This window comes from Episyrphus balteatus, chromosome 4, assembly GCF_945859705.1.
Source record: "Episyrphus balteatus chromosome 4, idEpiBalt1.1, whole genome shotgun sequence".
NCBI lineage: Eukaryota > Metazoa > Arthropoda > Insecta > Diptera > Syrphidae > Episyrphus > Episyrphus balteatus.
Window position 1 is genome coordinate 72902049 of NC_079137.1, and position 15226 is coordinate 72917274.

A 15226-nucleotide genomic window follows, 5' to 3' on the forward strand; every position below is an offset into this window, starting at 1 on the left:
AAACTCTACTGTTTTTAGCCCTCCATATAATGTGAATTACATTTTCATTTGTGTACAGTACCTAATAGTAAATTGAATTTTTAAAACAAAAGTTTTTGAAAAGATTGAGAGAAAAAACTGTAGCGCGGGTTTTGAATTACTTTTTTTTCAAAAAATGTAAAATTGAAAAGTTGAAAATTTGAATCTTTTTTCATAATAATCTTTTGTAAGATATTGGTATTAAGTAATAATGATCTTTCATTTAACTGTATTTTTCTAAGGGCCAATTTTTCAATAGTCAGTTAAACAGTCAGTTAGTACTTATTCCTAAGGATAGAGAAAAAATCAAATTTTCAACAGGCAGAATATATAGCTTATTCCTAAGAATAAAACTATCTGCTTCTTTCAGAGACGAATAAAAATTATTCTAAGGAATAATCTCAAAAAAAATATTGTGTCAGTTGTCAAAGCTGTTTTGAAAGAATTTTGAAAAAAATACAGTGGAACACAAGAAAACAAAAACAATCATGAATAAAAATGACGTTTAATTTGAAATATTTTTGAATTTGACAATTTTTTTTGTTATTCTGTAGAATAAATTATTCTTGATTGAAAAATTCAATGTTTTTATCTGATTGTTTATGAGCCTAATAACTTAATTCGTGGAACAGTTAACTGACTGTTTATTAGAAGATTGAAAAATCGGCTCTAAGCAAAATTGTTTAGTTCGAGAAATTAATATATTAAATAATAGAGCTATTATTTCCCACTCTTAGGTCCAATTTATTCACACTCCATTAAATTTAAAGTCGCCATTAAAAAAGGGAAATTTTAAAATTTGTATGCGATTTGACAGTTTTATAATTTTTAATGGAGCCTTTAAAAATAATGGAGAGTGAATAAATTGGGCCTTAGTTAAGTAATTTCATATTTGAAGATAGTTCTCGTGCAGCAAGTTCCTTTTCGACCATCCTAATAACACACCAAAAAATCAATTCGGTGCAGTTTTGTATTTTTTGTGTGTCCTATATTCCTATATTTTGTGATTGGCCTATATTCAAACAATTAAAAACTAGTTTTGAAAAATTAAGCCTGTATTCACTCATAATAAAGTCATAGTTTTTCAGTACAAAAATTATTTACTAATATTTGGTGTAACCAAATTTAGCCTTGACTTGAACTTGAACAGATAATATTTTAAATTAAATACTATTCTATAAATAATACGAAGTTCTGGTTTTGATGAAAAAATCATTCTAGTTTAAGTAATTTCTTATCAAAAAAAGAAAAAAAAATTGTAAATTAACTATCGGTAAGGTGAATGGACATTTTGAAGAGGTGCGTGTCAGGTGTCAAAAACTATTTAATTTAATATGATTAGATTTCTTTAGATAAACATATTGTTTAATAGAATCAGCAAATTTTAATTACAATTTTACATAGGTAAAATATGTATTTCGTCTACAGATTGGTACTGATAATGAAAAGTTAACAAAGTAATTAAATATAACAAAAAGAGCGTTTCTTATTCTATCTATAAGTATCGGATAATTACACATTTTTCAATCCTGAACAGTTATTATTCTATACGAAGTTTGTCGATAAGATAAGACTGTTTTACAAAAAAAAAAAAAAATGTCTCATTGTTTTAAGTTATGTTGGATACGTAATTACGTTTGGACAAACAAAGCATCTTCTTTATCTGTTGTATTCCATTTATTTCTCTCTTGAAATGACTTTTAAAATAAGAACATTTAAACTTATGTACTGCATTTTTGGATTCTCCAAAATTCACAAATTCGAAGATCCTGATGAATATGCGTTCATCTTAAGTCATAGAATGCAAAAAGCTAAAAAATATTTAAGCAACTCAAAAATGGTTCTTCATGAAACCTTTTTAGTGATTATCTGTATTTAAACTTGATTAACGCTGATTTTATTAGTAAAATTGGATTATTTATATATTATGTATATCAACAAATTAATATTTGCATGATTCGTCCCACGTACAATTTAATTTTTCATCTTCACCCACATAAAAAACACAAAATTTCTGCAGCAACAAGATTAATTTAATTTATTTACATGAATTCTTTGAAGAATTTTTCTTTGCATATTAAGAGTTCATCAACATACGTAATATTCTGGTGTCTGTCATAATCAAACATAATTAATTAAAAAAATAATATTTTAATGTCAAAACTATGTCATCAGTTTTGACGAATTTGTTTTATTTTATTTATTTATTTTAAATGGGTTAAGAAATACAAAAATATTCAAAAACAAACTATAACTAAAAATAAATAAAACCAAAAAGTCTATACTTTTTCTAGGAATTCCCAAATTTAAAAATTTTGTAACATTTTGTTTTGTGTTTAAGAATTTTTTTCTAAAATTAAACATAATTGACGAATTGTGTATTTTTAATAATTGATCTTATGCAATAAATTACATGACCATATGGTATTTTGTATTTTTATACCTAAAAGTTAAAAATATAAACCTTAAACCTCTAGGAAAATAGAAAAAAAAGGTAAAAAAGAAATGAAATACCTTATCTTTTGAATCTCAAGTTAGACAGCGCTATTATTTTTCTAATTTGGCAGCTGTACAATTTTATTGTGTGACTTACACATTTGTATAGTTGTGTCGTACTTGTGTCTATTTTGACTAACTAAATGAAAACAAAAAAAAATTGTCTTAGAAATTGTTTTTGCAACAAACATTTACAAACAAAATTGCGCAAAGCTTAAGACGTTACCGAATCTTCTTTTTTATATCGAGTATTGGTTTATTTTTTGTTTTGATTAAAAACTTAAAGACTTCCTTTATTTGATTAGCTGGTTGTTCTTACAATGAATTAACTACTTATTGTTAATTTTAATAAACATAATATTTACCCGTAAAAAGAAGATCTGTGATAAGTTATGATGTTATAAGTTGTAAAAGAAGAAAAAATCATTTAGGCCTTTTAGACTACAAAATATTGGCCCTGAGATAATATAACAATTAATTTAAAAATTGCACAGTTACAAATAAATACCTTACATGATTCACATTCATTTTTATAAAAAATATATATTTTAAATATTTAGTGAATATGAATTATGTAAAGTTCTTTTCTAATGCGTCTTCGTTGTATTTTTTTTTGTTGTTTCTTTCGTTTTCCAACAACCCCAAACTCTTTTCATTATTTAAATGATCACAGTCCATTAAATTGGAAAAAGTCTGACACCTTGCAGATGTTATACATCTTCCTGCTCCTAAATATCCCATCAATCATGTTCACGATCAAAAACAAAATATCTAAGAGAGAGAAAATTGGAAAAAATATTTTTTTTTGTTGTTGTATTGGATATCAAGGGACATAGGCCAAAAGAAAAACAACACAAATGTTGTGGCTTGTTTTTATTTTGATTCTATTGAATAGATACATTTATTTGAATGTAATAAATAACTTTTTTATGTGTTGATTTATTTTAATATTAATTTTTATGTTTTGAAATCGCGTGTTAGTCTGGGATAAATAAATAAATTGAGTGTTTATATATTTTTAAGTATCTATAGTCTGTTTCAAATTGGTGTTTTATGTCTACAAACAGAATGAGAATAGAAAAAAACAAAATGTTTTAGAAATATGTTCAATTTGTCATTATTATTTTCTTTATTGCTGAATTAAAGATATAAAACTCCTTTTAAAATTATAACATTTTTATAAACAAACTAAGCATAATAATTTTAACTCACTCAAGAAAAAGAAATCAATGGAATTTCTCATATAACCTGGAATGTATGTGGGATTTTAATTAAAAAAAAAATAGCAAGCAGTGCAGTCCGGCATATAATTGAACACATTGTTAAAACTATGTACTTAGAACTTAGAAAAAATAAAAATTTAAACTGCCGAAAAATTTAGAGACCTTATTTGATGAAAATTTGATGATACATCAACGGATTTTTTCGAAACTTTGTTTTTATGTGTCGATTCCCCTTTTAATGACGTATGTATATGTAATACATACCTACCGAATTTATTTTGGAAACATTTTTTTTTTTTTACAAGTCTACCTAACATTTTTTATTTTTTTCTAAAAATTCCAATTCTACAAGAAATTAAATTTATTTTGGAGGTTGAAACCAATTAACATACGTTATAATTAATTTGAAATCAATTGATCAAATTCTTTATAATTATAAGAGATGTTTTTCAATTTTTAACAAATTTTATAACATTTTTAAGGTTTTTTTAAATTTGTAAAAAATTAAATTAAAAACATTTTTTTTTTAAATTAAAAATCAAACGTTAAAACGTTATTTATATAAGAGCTAGAACGTGCATTTTTTGTTTTATTTATTTGTCTTCCATTACAAATTATACAAAAATATTAATTCCAAAACTCAATTTTTTAAAATAATTTGCAAATAAAAATATTTTGAATTAAAAACAACATTGCAATATTCATTAATATTCGTCGACTTTCTTATAATTTTGACTATTTTACCCTTAATTAGCTTTTTAATTGTAATTCAACGAATATTATGGAACTCAATATAAATGCAGGAATTACTCGCACGCACGGTAAAAAAAAGCTTAATGTTAAAGATTTTTATAAAAAATTATTGAAATACATAAAAAAATTGTTATTGTAATTACATAAATTGATTTTTTAAGGAATTTCATACAAAATGTTAACACATATAAAATTTGTTTTGTTATCATTACTTAAATACCGATTTAAATAATTTTTACCCCGAATTGAAGTATGCTTTTCGTTTCTTGTATAAAAAGAAATTTTTAGATAAAACAGGAAAATTGTTATAGAGCCTCTGTTTTAGAAAAAAAATATTTTAAATATCTAATTTAAAATTTTCTAAAATTATTTAAAAAAAAATTGGTTTGTCCATTTTAAGAAAATATTGATCAATTAAAAAAAATTTCGAAAAAAACTTATTCGACTATTTTCAAAAAATTGATTTAACAAAAAAAAAAAATTGGAATTTAAAAAAAATTAAAAATGTATTTAAAGAAACACAACTGAAACAACATTTTAAAATATATTAGCTGTGTTTTATTTTTGTGCTCGTGATCCGGATCAGATCATTAATTTATTTGCGAAACAATAACAAAACGAAATCCTACTTAAATTTCACCAAACCACAAGCGGTCTCAATAAATTAATAAAGCTCTAATTTAAGAAAAATGCATACTATATATTTTACCTTCTTTAATCTGAAGCTAATATCATCATTTCCTTAAAAAAATTTTTTTTTATCGAAATTTTATTTTTGGTTTATATTAAAATTATATAAATGCTTCTTCACAAAAAGTTTCGTTGAAATCGAATAAGCAGTTTCGGAGAAAATCAGATTAAAAAAAAACGGTTCTATGGCAGGTACCGTTAATAATGATTTTCGAAAAAAAAATGTTTCATTAGAAAATAGACCTTATCTTAAAACATACATTTGAATTTTTTAACCAAAATCTTTGAAGCCGTTTTTGAGTAATTTCAACTTTACTAAAATCGGTATATGACAAGTACCGTTATTTTTAGTCCAAAAAAATTAATTCCAAAAAAACCTATGGAGAATCTCCAAAAAATGTTTCATACCAAGTTTGAAGTCAATCGGTATATCGTTTAGGCTGTAGCTCCTTATACAGACAGACAGACGGACTTCCGGGACCCACTTTTTTTAGCATTCTCTACCATCGTAATGTCATGGAAAAATGTTATCTCAACTTTTTTTTTGTACGAATGCATAACTTGATTATAGTACCTATATCGCAATAAAAAATAGAAAATAAAACTTTTAAAATTCCATAAGTAAAGTTTTGCAAAAACAAAAACAAATTTCTTGGTGATGTAGTAGCCCAAAACTGCGATTTTGACTTTTTCATATTGAAATACCTCACTTTTGACTTCGAATTCAAAATCAGCCTAAAAACTCCGTTGACAAAATGCTTACGAATTTTGTCAATCATTTTTCATTTTAATCTATCGTAACGAAAACAAAAATTATGACCGAAAAGGTGTAAATGCTCAGCAAGTACCACTCGATCTATTGCCAAAAATATTTTATTTTATTTTATTTTATTTTATTTTATTTTATTTTATTTTATTTTATTTTATTTCATTTTATTTTATTTTATTTTATTTTATTTTATTTTATTTTATTTTATTTTATTTTATTTTATTTTATTTTATTTTATTTTATTTGATTTATTTTATTTTATTTTATTTTATTTTATTTTATTTTATTTTATTTTATTTTATTTTATTTTATTTTATTTTATTTAAGTATGTAAGAAATTGTTAGCAAACAAAACAAATTAATAAATATCGTTTAAAAAAAATATGACAAAAATCCTAAGATTTATTAGTAAAGTTATGTACAAATACAAATGTTTTATATCATAAATCACTATTTTTAATGTTTTTACACTCCCCAGGTGACATTTCTCATTCACTTTGTCCTTGTTCCACTTCAACTTAAGCTTTTGAAGAATTTATGAAATTATGATAGACCTCCTAATTGCCTAAAATTATCACACATAATTTCCAGTAGTTTATATCTATTTTTACTTCCAAACCGACACACCTTTATGACATAATTTGTTGTTACCAAATGACCCATTATTCAGTTGACATGGATTAAAATTGTCACCATCTCATTAATTTAAAAAAAAAACAAAAATTCCATCCCACTGAAAAACCTTCATTTATATTTTAATCTAATAAAGTCACTTTTTACGACTTGACTAACCTGAAAAATCATCCTCCAAATCCATTAATAAAAATTAAAAAAAAAAATCATTTACATCAGATTTTTCTCAATTAAGACAAATAAAAAAATTCCTCCTTCTCCTCTTTCTTCATCAAAATGAAACCATCATCGAATCAACTTGACTTTCAAAGATCTCTCAATCAAGTTGAAAAATCCATAATAGATCGCGTAACCTCATCAATATACTCTAAATGGAGCCCCCTTTTTCTATTTGTTTATCTCATAAATATATTTTCCACTCCAGTGGAACATAAACGACAAAGATGCGAGTAAATTACCTCAAAGGAAAATTCATAAAAAATTAGGTACCTACACAAAAATAAATAAAAATTTTGAAAAAAAAGGAAGATTCGTTGAAAGATGGAAAAATGAAAAAAGGAAACAAAATCCGCCACTTTAGGAGAAATAAACTCCATCATTTTCGTATCCAAAGGATTTGGGAGGTTTTTCCCGTGCGTCGTCGTCGTCAGTCGGTCCCGTCGTCATCGTTGTCTGCTGGAAAACAAAAATTAATACATTATTGCCGGTCTTTTGAAAAGTTTTTGAAAATCTTTCAATTCAGTTTCAGCATTGCTATCGCATTGCGAACAACACTCTGAAACTGTGTGTCCTAAATTGAGTCGGGAAAAAAAGTGTCAAACTTTTAAAAGGAGGAAAATCCGCGAAAATTTCGGATAAAATTTCTTTTTCTAAAAAGTTCAACAAAACAAAGTAAAATACATAAAAAAAAACACACAAAGCAAAAGAAAAGTAATTTTAAAGTTCTTTTTTTTTATTTTCTTGTTTGCTTATAAATATTTTCAAAAAGAAAAGATCGAAAAAAAAAACAAAATTTTCCCAACGGATGGGGGAATTTTTCTTTCGTTTTCGCTGTCGGCCTATCGCGCTGTTAGCTTAGTCAGATACTCTCAGATACACGTCCGTCTGTCTGTTTTGGCTCGCGGCAAAGTGATTTTGTGCCTCGCGTCAGGTGCTCGGCAGTTTGGACGCGCGCGTTCTATACGCTGCGACAAAAAGCCTCTATTTTATTTTTTTTGTTTTATTTTTTATTTTTTGAAATTGCATTTTGTAAGTGTAATTGTACAAACGGATCGTTTGCCAATGTGTCGCCTTCTACAAGTACCGGGGTTCATTGGCCCTCGTACTGAATCATTGGGTATGGCTTTTTTTTTGTTTGCCTTTGAGGGGTAAAAATAAGAAGTGAAGTGCGGTCAAGTGTTGACAGACTGTTTTTGTGGAAGGTAAATTAATAAGATGGTTTTGACAGATAAACGTGTGGTGTGACATCAAAGGAAAAGTGACGAAATGTGATGGGGGATGGTATTGAGTAAAACAAAGAAAAAAATAAGCGTCAAAATAGTTTTTTGATTAATATAAGAATGGATTAACTCTTTTAAAAATGTCTTGTATTGATGAATCATGCTTGGGGTTGAAAAAGAAGCAAATACATTATAACAAATGACTTAAAAACATTTGGTTTTTTTTTTTTATTGAAGGACAAAACTTTCTTTATCATGTCGATAGTTTTCATTTAGCTTTTGTTTAACGGTGTTGCAGAGTATAATAGGAAATCTTACTAAATTAGGAGACCAACATTTGAATCACACATTATTTATTTGTGTAATTAAAAAATGCAGACAACTTGAAAACAACGTCCACATTTTGTAATTCTGACTTGTTTATAAAGAGAAAGGTTTAAAATTTGTATTATTTCTTCAGATTTAAGTGATTAAAATTATGAAGTTATTCATTTCTTTTATAATTTTAACTCGGGATAGTTTGTGCAATGTGCATCTATCTGATATAAAGTTTTGTCAGTACAATTTTTCCCCATTGGGACATTTCGTTTAATCGAAATTTTGTTACAATTTCTCATTTAATAAATTTTATTTATTTAATATTATTTTAACTTAGCATACAATTGAAATTGTGAATGTTATTAACTTAAAATACACTTTAACATTATTGGAATTATGCCAGTAATTCTACTTTAACACCTATTACCTCAAATCAAATTACGAAGTGTGTTACCTTATTTCTGATTTCGTGCTGATTTTGTATTTTTAACACAGCTTCGCTAAGTTGTATGAAATCAGTACAGAAATGAAGTGATGTCATAGTTTGTTGTTCTTGAATCATTTTTTTTTCCTGAAAGTTGAAGCTTACTTCCAACTTGAGTATGAGTTTTGATTTTTTTTCACAAGAAAATTAATAATTTCGTCCCACTGCATCCTCGAAGAAAAGCAGTTATAATTACTTCCCCGTATTAAAATATGTATGTAATGTATATGTTCATTGTTGGTGTAAGGGTGAATTGGGGATATTAACGTTCAGTTTTTTCTTTTTTTTTTAAATGCTTAAAAGTAGTAAAATAAGTTAATAAGGTACCTAATAAAATTAATACCTCAAGCATTTATATTTCATGGCCAACATTTTTCACAACTGTAGGATTTTTTTTCGAAAATTTTGTTCTCGAACCTTGAAAATCGCAGACATTGACAAAATTGTGTGCAATTTTTGAAGTAAAATAAATAATGACCAAGCAAAAGATGCTTACCATTCTAACGTTGAATTCTTCTTTTTTTTGTCTAAAATGTATATAAATCTATTTAAAATTTTAAATTTTCCAGTTTTTACATGTAAAACGTTGTTGAATGATTGCATCATTACTCCAACATCAACAAAAACTAATGTTAACTGTACCTATCAGTTTTTCTACAGAAAAAAAGTTACGCATACGCCACCCATACCCAAAAATCGTTCTTTTGTCACTAGAATGAACTGCATAGGCAACATTTTTAAAATGTAAAAAATATCATCATTATAAGTTCAAAACAGAATTGAGGAGGTGATTTCCAAAACCTGAAGATAGTTTTGAGTAAAATGCCAAAAACCTTTACTTCGTAATACAGAAGATATAGAGCAAAATAATCTTCTACAAAATTCTTTACGAAATTATAATACAATTAGGGCCAATTTTTCAATAGTCAGTTAAACAGTCATTTAGTACTTATTCCTAAGGATAGAGAAAAAATCAATTTTTCAACAAGCAGATATAGCTTATTCCTTAGAATAAAACTATCTGCTTCTTTCAGAGACGAATAAAAATTATTCTAAGAAATAATCTCAACAAAAATATTGTGTCAGTTGTCAAAGCTGTTTTGAAAGAATTTTGAAAAAAATACAGTGGAACACAAGAAAACAAAAACAATCATGAATAAAATGACGTTTAATTTTAAATATTTTTGAATTTGACAATTTTTTTTTGTTATTCTGTAGAATAAATTATTTTTGATTGAAAAATTCAATGTTTTTATCTGATTGTTTATGAGCCTAATAACTTTATTCGTCGAACAGTTAACTGACTGTTTATTAGAAGATTGAAAAATTGGCTCTTAAAGTTTTCAAAATAAATATATCTTAAGTCTTTATATTGAAAATTCCTTATAAAATAGTCGGTATATCTGCTTTTGGAAGTATAATTGAATCATGTCTTCTTTTGGAAGTAAAACTATTAAAAAAATCTTCTTTTGCAGGTAAAATCACGATTTTTTTTAAATTTTTTGTAAATAAACCTTTATCAATATCAGTATTTTAGTTTAATGAAATTGAAACAAAATGCATTTCTGGATCGCACGTACTTGCTCTTGTAATTTTGAGTGTATATTGTATATTTCATTTTTTTAAATGATAAAAAATAACATTCTGCAAATTTTGAAAAAAAATTGGTACGAAATAAGCTAAAAAATAAGTACATTTTCTCAAAAAACCGAAAAGCCCTTACCAAATATCCAAATTTTTGAGAAAAACTAAAAACACAGATTCTTAATATTATTTACTAAAACCCTTAAGTACACAAAATTTAATTGAAATCGTTAGACCGTTTAGGTTCTACCACGGTGTACAGATGGACGGAAGGAACTAAGTAATGACGAAAACTACTTCTGTAACTCCTATCATCGTAATGTGACATTTTATCATACGCCAAATTGATATTTTTTATACTGAAAAGGCCTTATTGGAAAGAACATTTTGCATATGCCATTTTGGAAAATAACAGTCGTTTTTTGACATTGAATAACTATCTCTCTGTGCTGTTTAGAAAATTATTTTTGATTGAAGCAGACGCGCGTTGAATAGACCTAAAAAATGACATGCATATCTCATTTTCCGATTTTTTTCCGATAGGTGGTTTTGGAAATCAGCACCTCAATTGTAAAAATATCGATTGAAAAAAAAAATGCATTTGAAACTAAAATAAAAATTTTTTATTGCAACTGAGAAAAATTTGCATTAAAAAATTATTGCAACTGAAAAATATTTGCATTAAAAAAATTTTTATTGCAAATACAAATATATTTTGCATTAAAATAAAATTAATACAAATAAAAAATTTTCTGCATTGGAAAAAAAAATTCAATGCAAAATGTGTGCATTTAATACATATACATATTTTTAATATTCGTCAAATTTCTTAAAATATTTACTATTTGGCCTTATATTCGGTTCGATATTATTAGTTGAAATTCGTAATGTATGATCCAATAGCCAAAATTGTTAGAAATTCGACAAATATTTAAAAAAAAAATATTTAATCATTTAGCATATATAATTTTTTTTTAATGCAGAATGTTTTTTTTTCAATAAATTTTTTTTTTAATGCAAAATATTTTTATTTAGAGTACAAATTTTATTTTAAATGTAAATATATTTCAGTTTCAGCTTATTATGTATATTTTTAATTAAAAATATTTAATGATCAGAGATTTTTCTATTAGGGTATTAAACCACTTCATTAATTTAAAAAAAAAAAAAAATTAGAAAAAAATCCAATTAAAATGCGTAGTGGTTTTTAATTATATACAATTTTTGGGTGCTAGACCACAATACAAAATTTAATGTACATATATAACTTTTTATTTTTGTTTTCATTTAATTTTGATTCATTTAATTCATTAAGAAAACGCGCTCTTAAAAAAAAAAACAATACGCCCTCTATCGAATTAAAAAAAAAAGAAAAAAAACAATTCTCACGAAAAATAAATCATTAATATGTTTCTTCTTAAAACCAAAACACGTTCAATTCGGCATCATCAGCCAGTCATCATTCAATGTCATTGGTTCTGTGCCAAAAACCTGTGCCAATTTCCACCAAAAAAATTATGGCGTCTCTATATGATGGAAAAGAATCATCTATGATGCGTTTTGGTTGATCATCATCCACCATCAGCCGGATGTCGTGGGGTTCTTCGCACTCTCGTCTAAAAAAAAAAAAAAAGAAAAAACACCCTTATTCCAATATCCCCTCTTTCGTTTACTAATGAAAGCACCCCCTTTTAAAAATGTTTAGACATTTGACAGATTGTTATTGTTTATGCCATCTAGTGGCTGATTTCCAAATGACATTTGACAATTAGGAAAGAATAACATTTCAAAATTTTACCTTGTTGATAGAGATATGAGCTATGACGTAAAATACTCCATAACAGAGCGTCGAAATATTGCTTATTTATTTGATTGAGGGTCGGTGTTCAAAAAAAATTATGAGCGTTTTAATGTTCTGGCTGACTTCTGTGGTTGGTTATGTTGTGGTTTTCTCGTCTATCATATTTTTGTTGTTTTAAAAATAATCCCCACAGTAGTGGTGAATAAATTTCAAACGTTTATAATGTACATAAAAATAGTGCTCTGCATTCTCACTATGAGTGCAGAATTATAAAAATAAATAAAAAACAATTTTTAATGTGCACATGAGGAGATCGAATGATCGTTTTAGTGTCTAGTCTGTTTTACACCACCACCACCGACCAGCTTATTAAAGTGTATTATTACCCTCTTCTGCAATTTTTCTTTTTGGATTTTTTTGTTTTATTTCTTTGCTAAAAACAAATGTAAGCGCAAATAATTAAGTAAATATAAATTGATGGAGAAGATCTTATAGGTACACGTTTCCGCTATTAACACAAGAAAAGAAAAGCGCACTATAAAAAGATAGATAGATTGAGATGCGAACTTTTTAATATTGAGGCGAAATTAGAATTAAACAAAAAATTTTGCAAAAATAAATTGGAAAAATATTTCGAATAAACAAAAATGCAAAATAAATTAGAAATAATTATAAATAAAACCAAGTATATTTTGGTATATTTTTTTTTTCGATAATGAATTATCGGAAATAGGAAGTAATTTAAATTTTTCTTTATAATTAAATAAAAAAACAATCTGAAAATAACCAAATGAAAGGAAAATCAATCAGTGAATTAAATTAAACATTTTTCTGTTTTGTGTTTAAACTAAAAATTTACTATCTTCAAAATTTTTAAATGATAAATAGTTATTTCATTTTTGTTTAATGTAATAAGAAAAATAGGAAAAGATTTTCTCAAAATATCATGGTTGAATGAGTGTCTTCTTCCATTGAACCATTCTTATATTAAAGTGTTCAACTCATTGAATTAAAGTACATTTTAGGAAATTTCCTATGAAAGGTAATTCAGGGAACAAACTGAACGTTTTGCGGGACACTATGGTGTATGCGTAACATTTTTGTTTCTATATAAAAACTTGAAAAAAATTATATAAAATCTCTAACATTGATCAAATAATCTTGTCAATTGTTTTTTTAATGATCATATTGTAAGAACAAAAAACCAGAAGTTCGATTTTTAAACTGTTTACTTGATTGTGATATTTGTTTATACAGTACTAAAAGGATAGATTAATATTTTTCTCACTATACGGAGAAAAAAGACCACCTAAACCTAAAAATTATAAGTGGACTTTTGCATGTTTTTTTTTTGCTAAGATGACTTTCGTCTAAAATTAAGCGGACAAATCTTCTTAAATTCTTAAATGTGCAAATTTAAAAGAAATCCACTAAATTCAAATGATTTGAGTTGTATGAGAAAAACTTTTAATATTAACACAAAACATATAGAATTAAAACGAAATCTCTTCATTTTCAGTCGGTTCTCTAAAAATGAAAATTCTTTATTACAACAAAATTAAGTTCACTTTAAATTTAACATAATTTAAACGGATTCCATTTATTTTAAGCGGAAATCCTATTGTTTTAAAAGGGCGTAATTTAAAGCGGGCATCATCTTATTTTATATATCTCCGTGTATCAATTCATTTTGTTTGCTGTGTAAAAAACCGTTATGTTAAAGGTTGCACCTTGCACTGGATCCACACGTTCTTGTTAATATAGCAAAATATGCTTTGTTATTAAAACTTTGTGCTTAACAATTCATAGAAGAAAAATTTTACTATAATCTAAAAGAATATTTTACAAGAAGTTTTAAAAGAGCTTTTAAATTTCTTCTTAAATAAAAAAATATGTTTTTAGCCTTAAAAAAAATTATATTGCATTTTATTGCTTCTAGGTGTAGAAAAGGATTTTTAGAAAAAAGTTTTTTTTTTTAAATAGTTTTATTATTATTAAACATTTTAAACATTTGAAAAAAAAGTGGAAAAATTAAATAAAAAAAACATAAATCAAAACATAAAAACAAAGTTTTAAAAAAAAATTCTTCATTTCGGTTTCAAAAAAAAAATAATTTTTCAAAAAAAAAACTGAAATGATTTTTTTGAAAATAATGTTGCATAATTTTAGCATTCAAGTGTTTTTTAGAAAGAAAAATTGTTGAAATCGGTTGAGTCGTTTACGAGAACGTCAGGAATCAAAAAAACGGTTCTCTGATAGATACAGAGAACCGTTCAAAAGATATTTTTTTTTATAACTGTAAAATTAAATAATAAGGAAAAATTTCGAAAATTATACATATATTTGGATTTAAAAATAAATTAATATTGTTTTTTGAAAAATCTGTTTTTTGAAAACGTACCCATTCTCGATAAGCTGTCAAAGTTCAAAAATTCCATTTTCTCAAAAACTAGAAGACATAGAAACATATAGTTTTCACTGTTCGATAAGGAATCAATTGAGGCAGTTTTCTGTGTAAGTAATTTGTTTACTAAAATTCACAGTCTGGACAAAAATAGTATAAAATGAGTTTAAAAAAAAATTTTTTCGCCAATTTTTATTTTTGAAATCGATTATTTCAAAAACTATTGGTTATGTTATATAGATTTAAAAATTAGAATCAATTGTACAATTTTGCCTTTCGGTAATGGTATCATTTATTACTGTAAGTGTTGCCGTTGTTTTTTAAATTTTTTTTTTTATTTTGATAATTTTTTTTTTAGAAAACTGCCCCTCCCACCTAAACGGGGGAGATAGACCCCCCTTCCAAAGAAAAAAATGTTTGTATTGAGCTCCTCTACAAAAACCCGTTATCAAATCCTGGCGCCCAGGTTATCCTACTACGTGCCGAAACAACATTTTTGTTCTATATCTAAAAGTTCGAATTTCTGTATCTGGGTTGAAATGGAAAAATTTTTTTTTCTAAGCCAATTTTGGAGTGATTTTCATAAAAAATACCTCGATTAATTGGGAAATAGA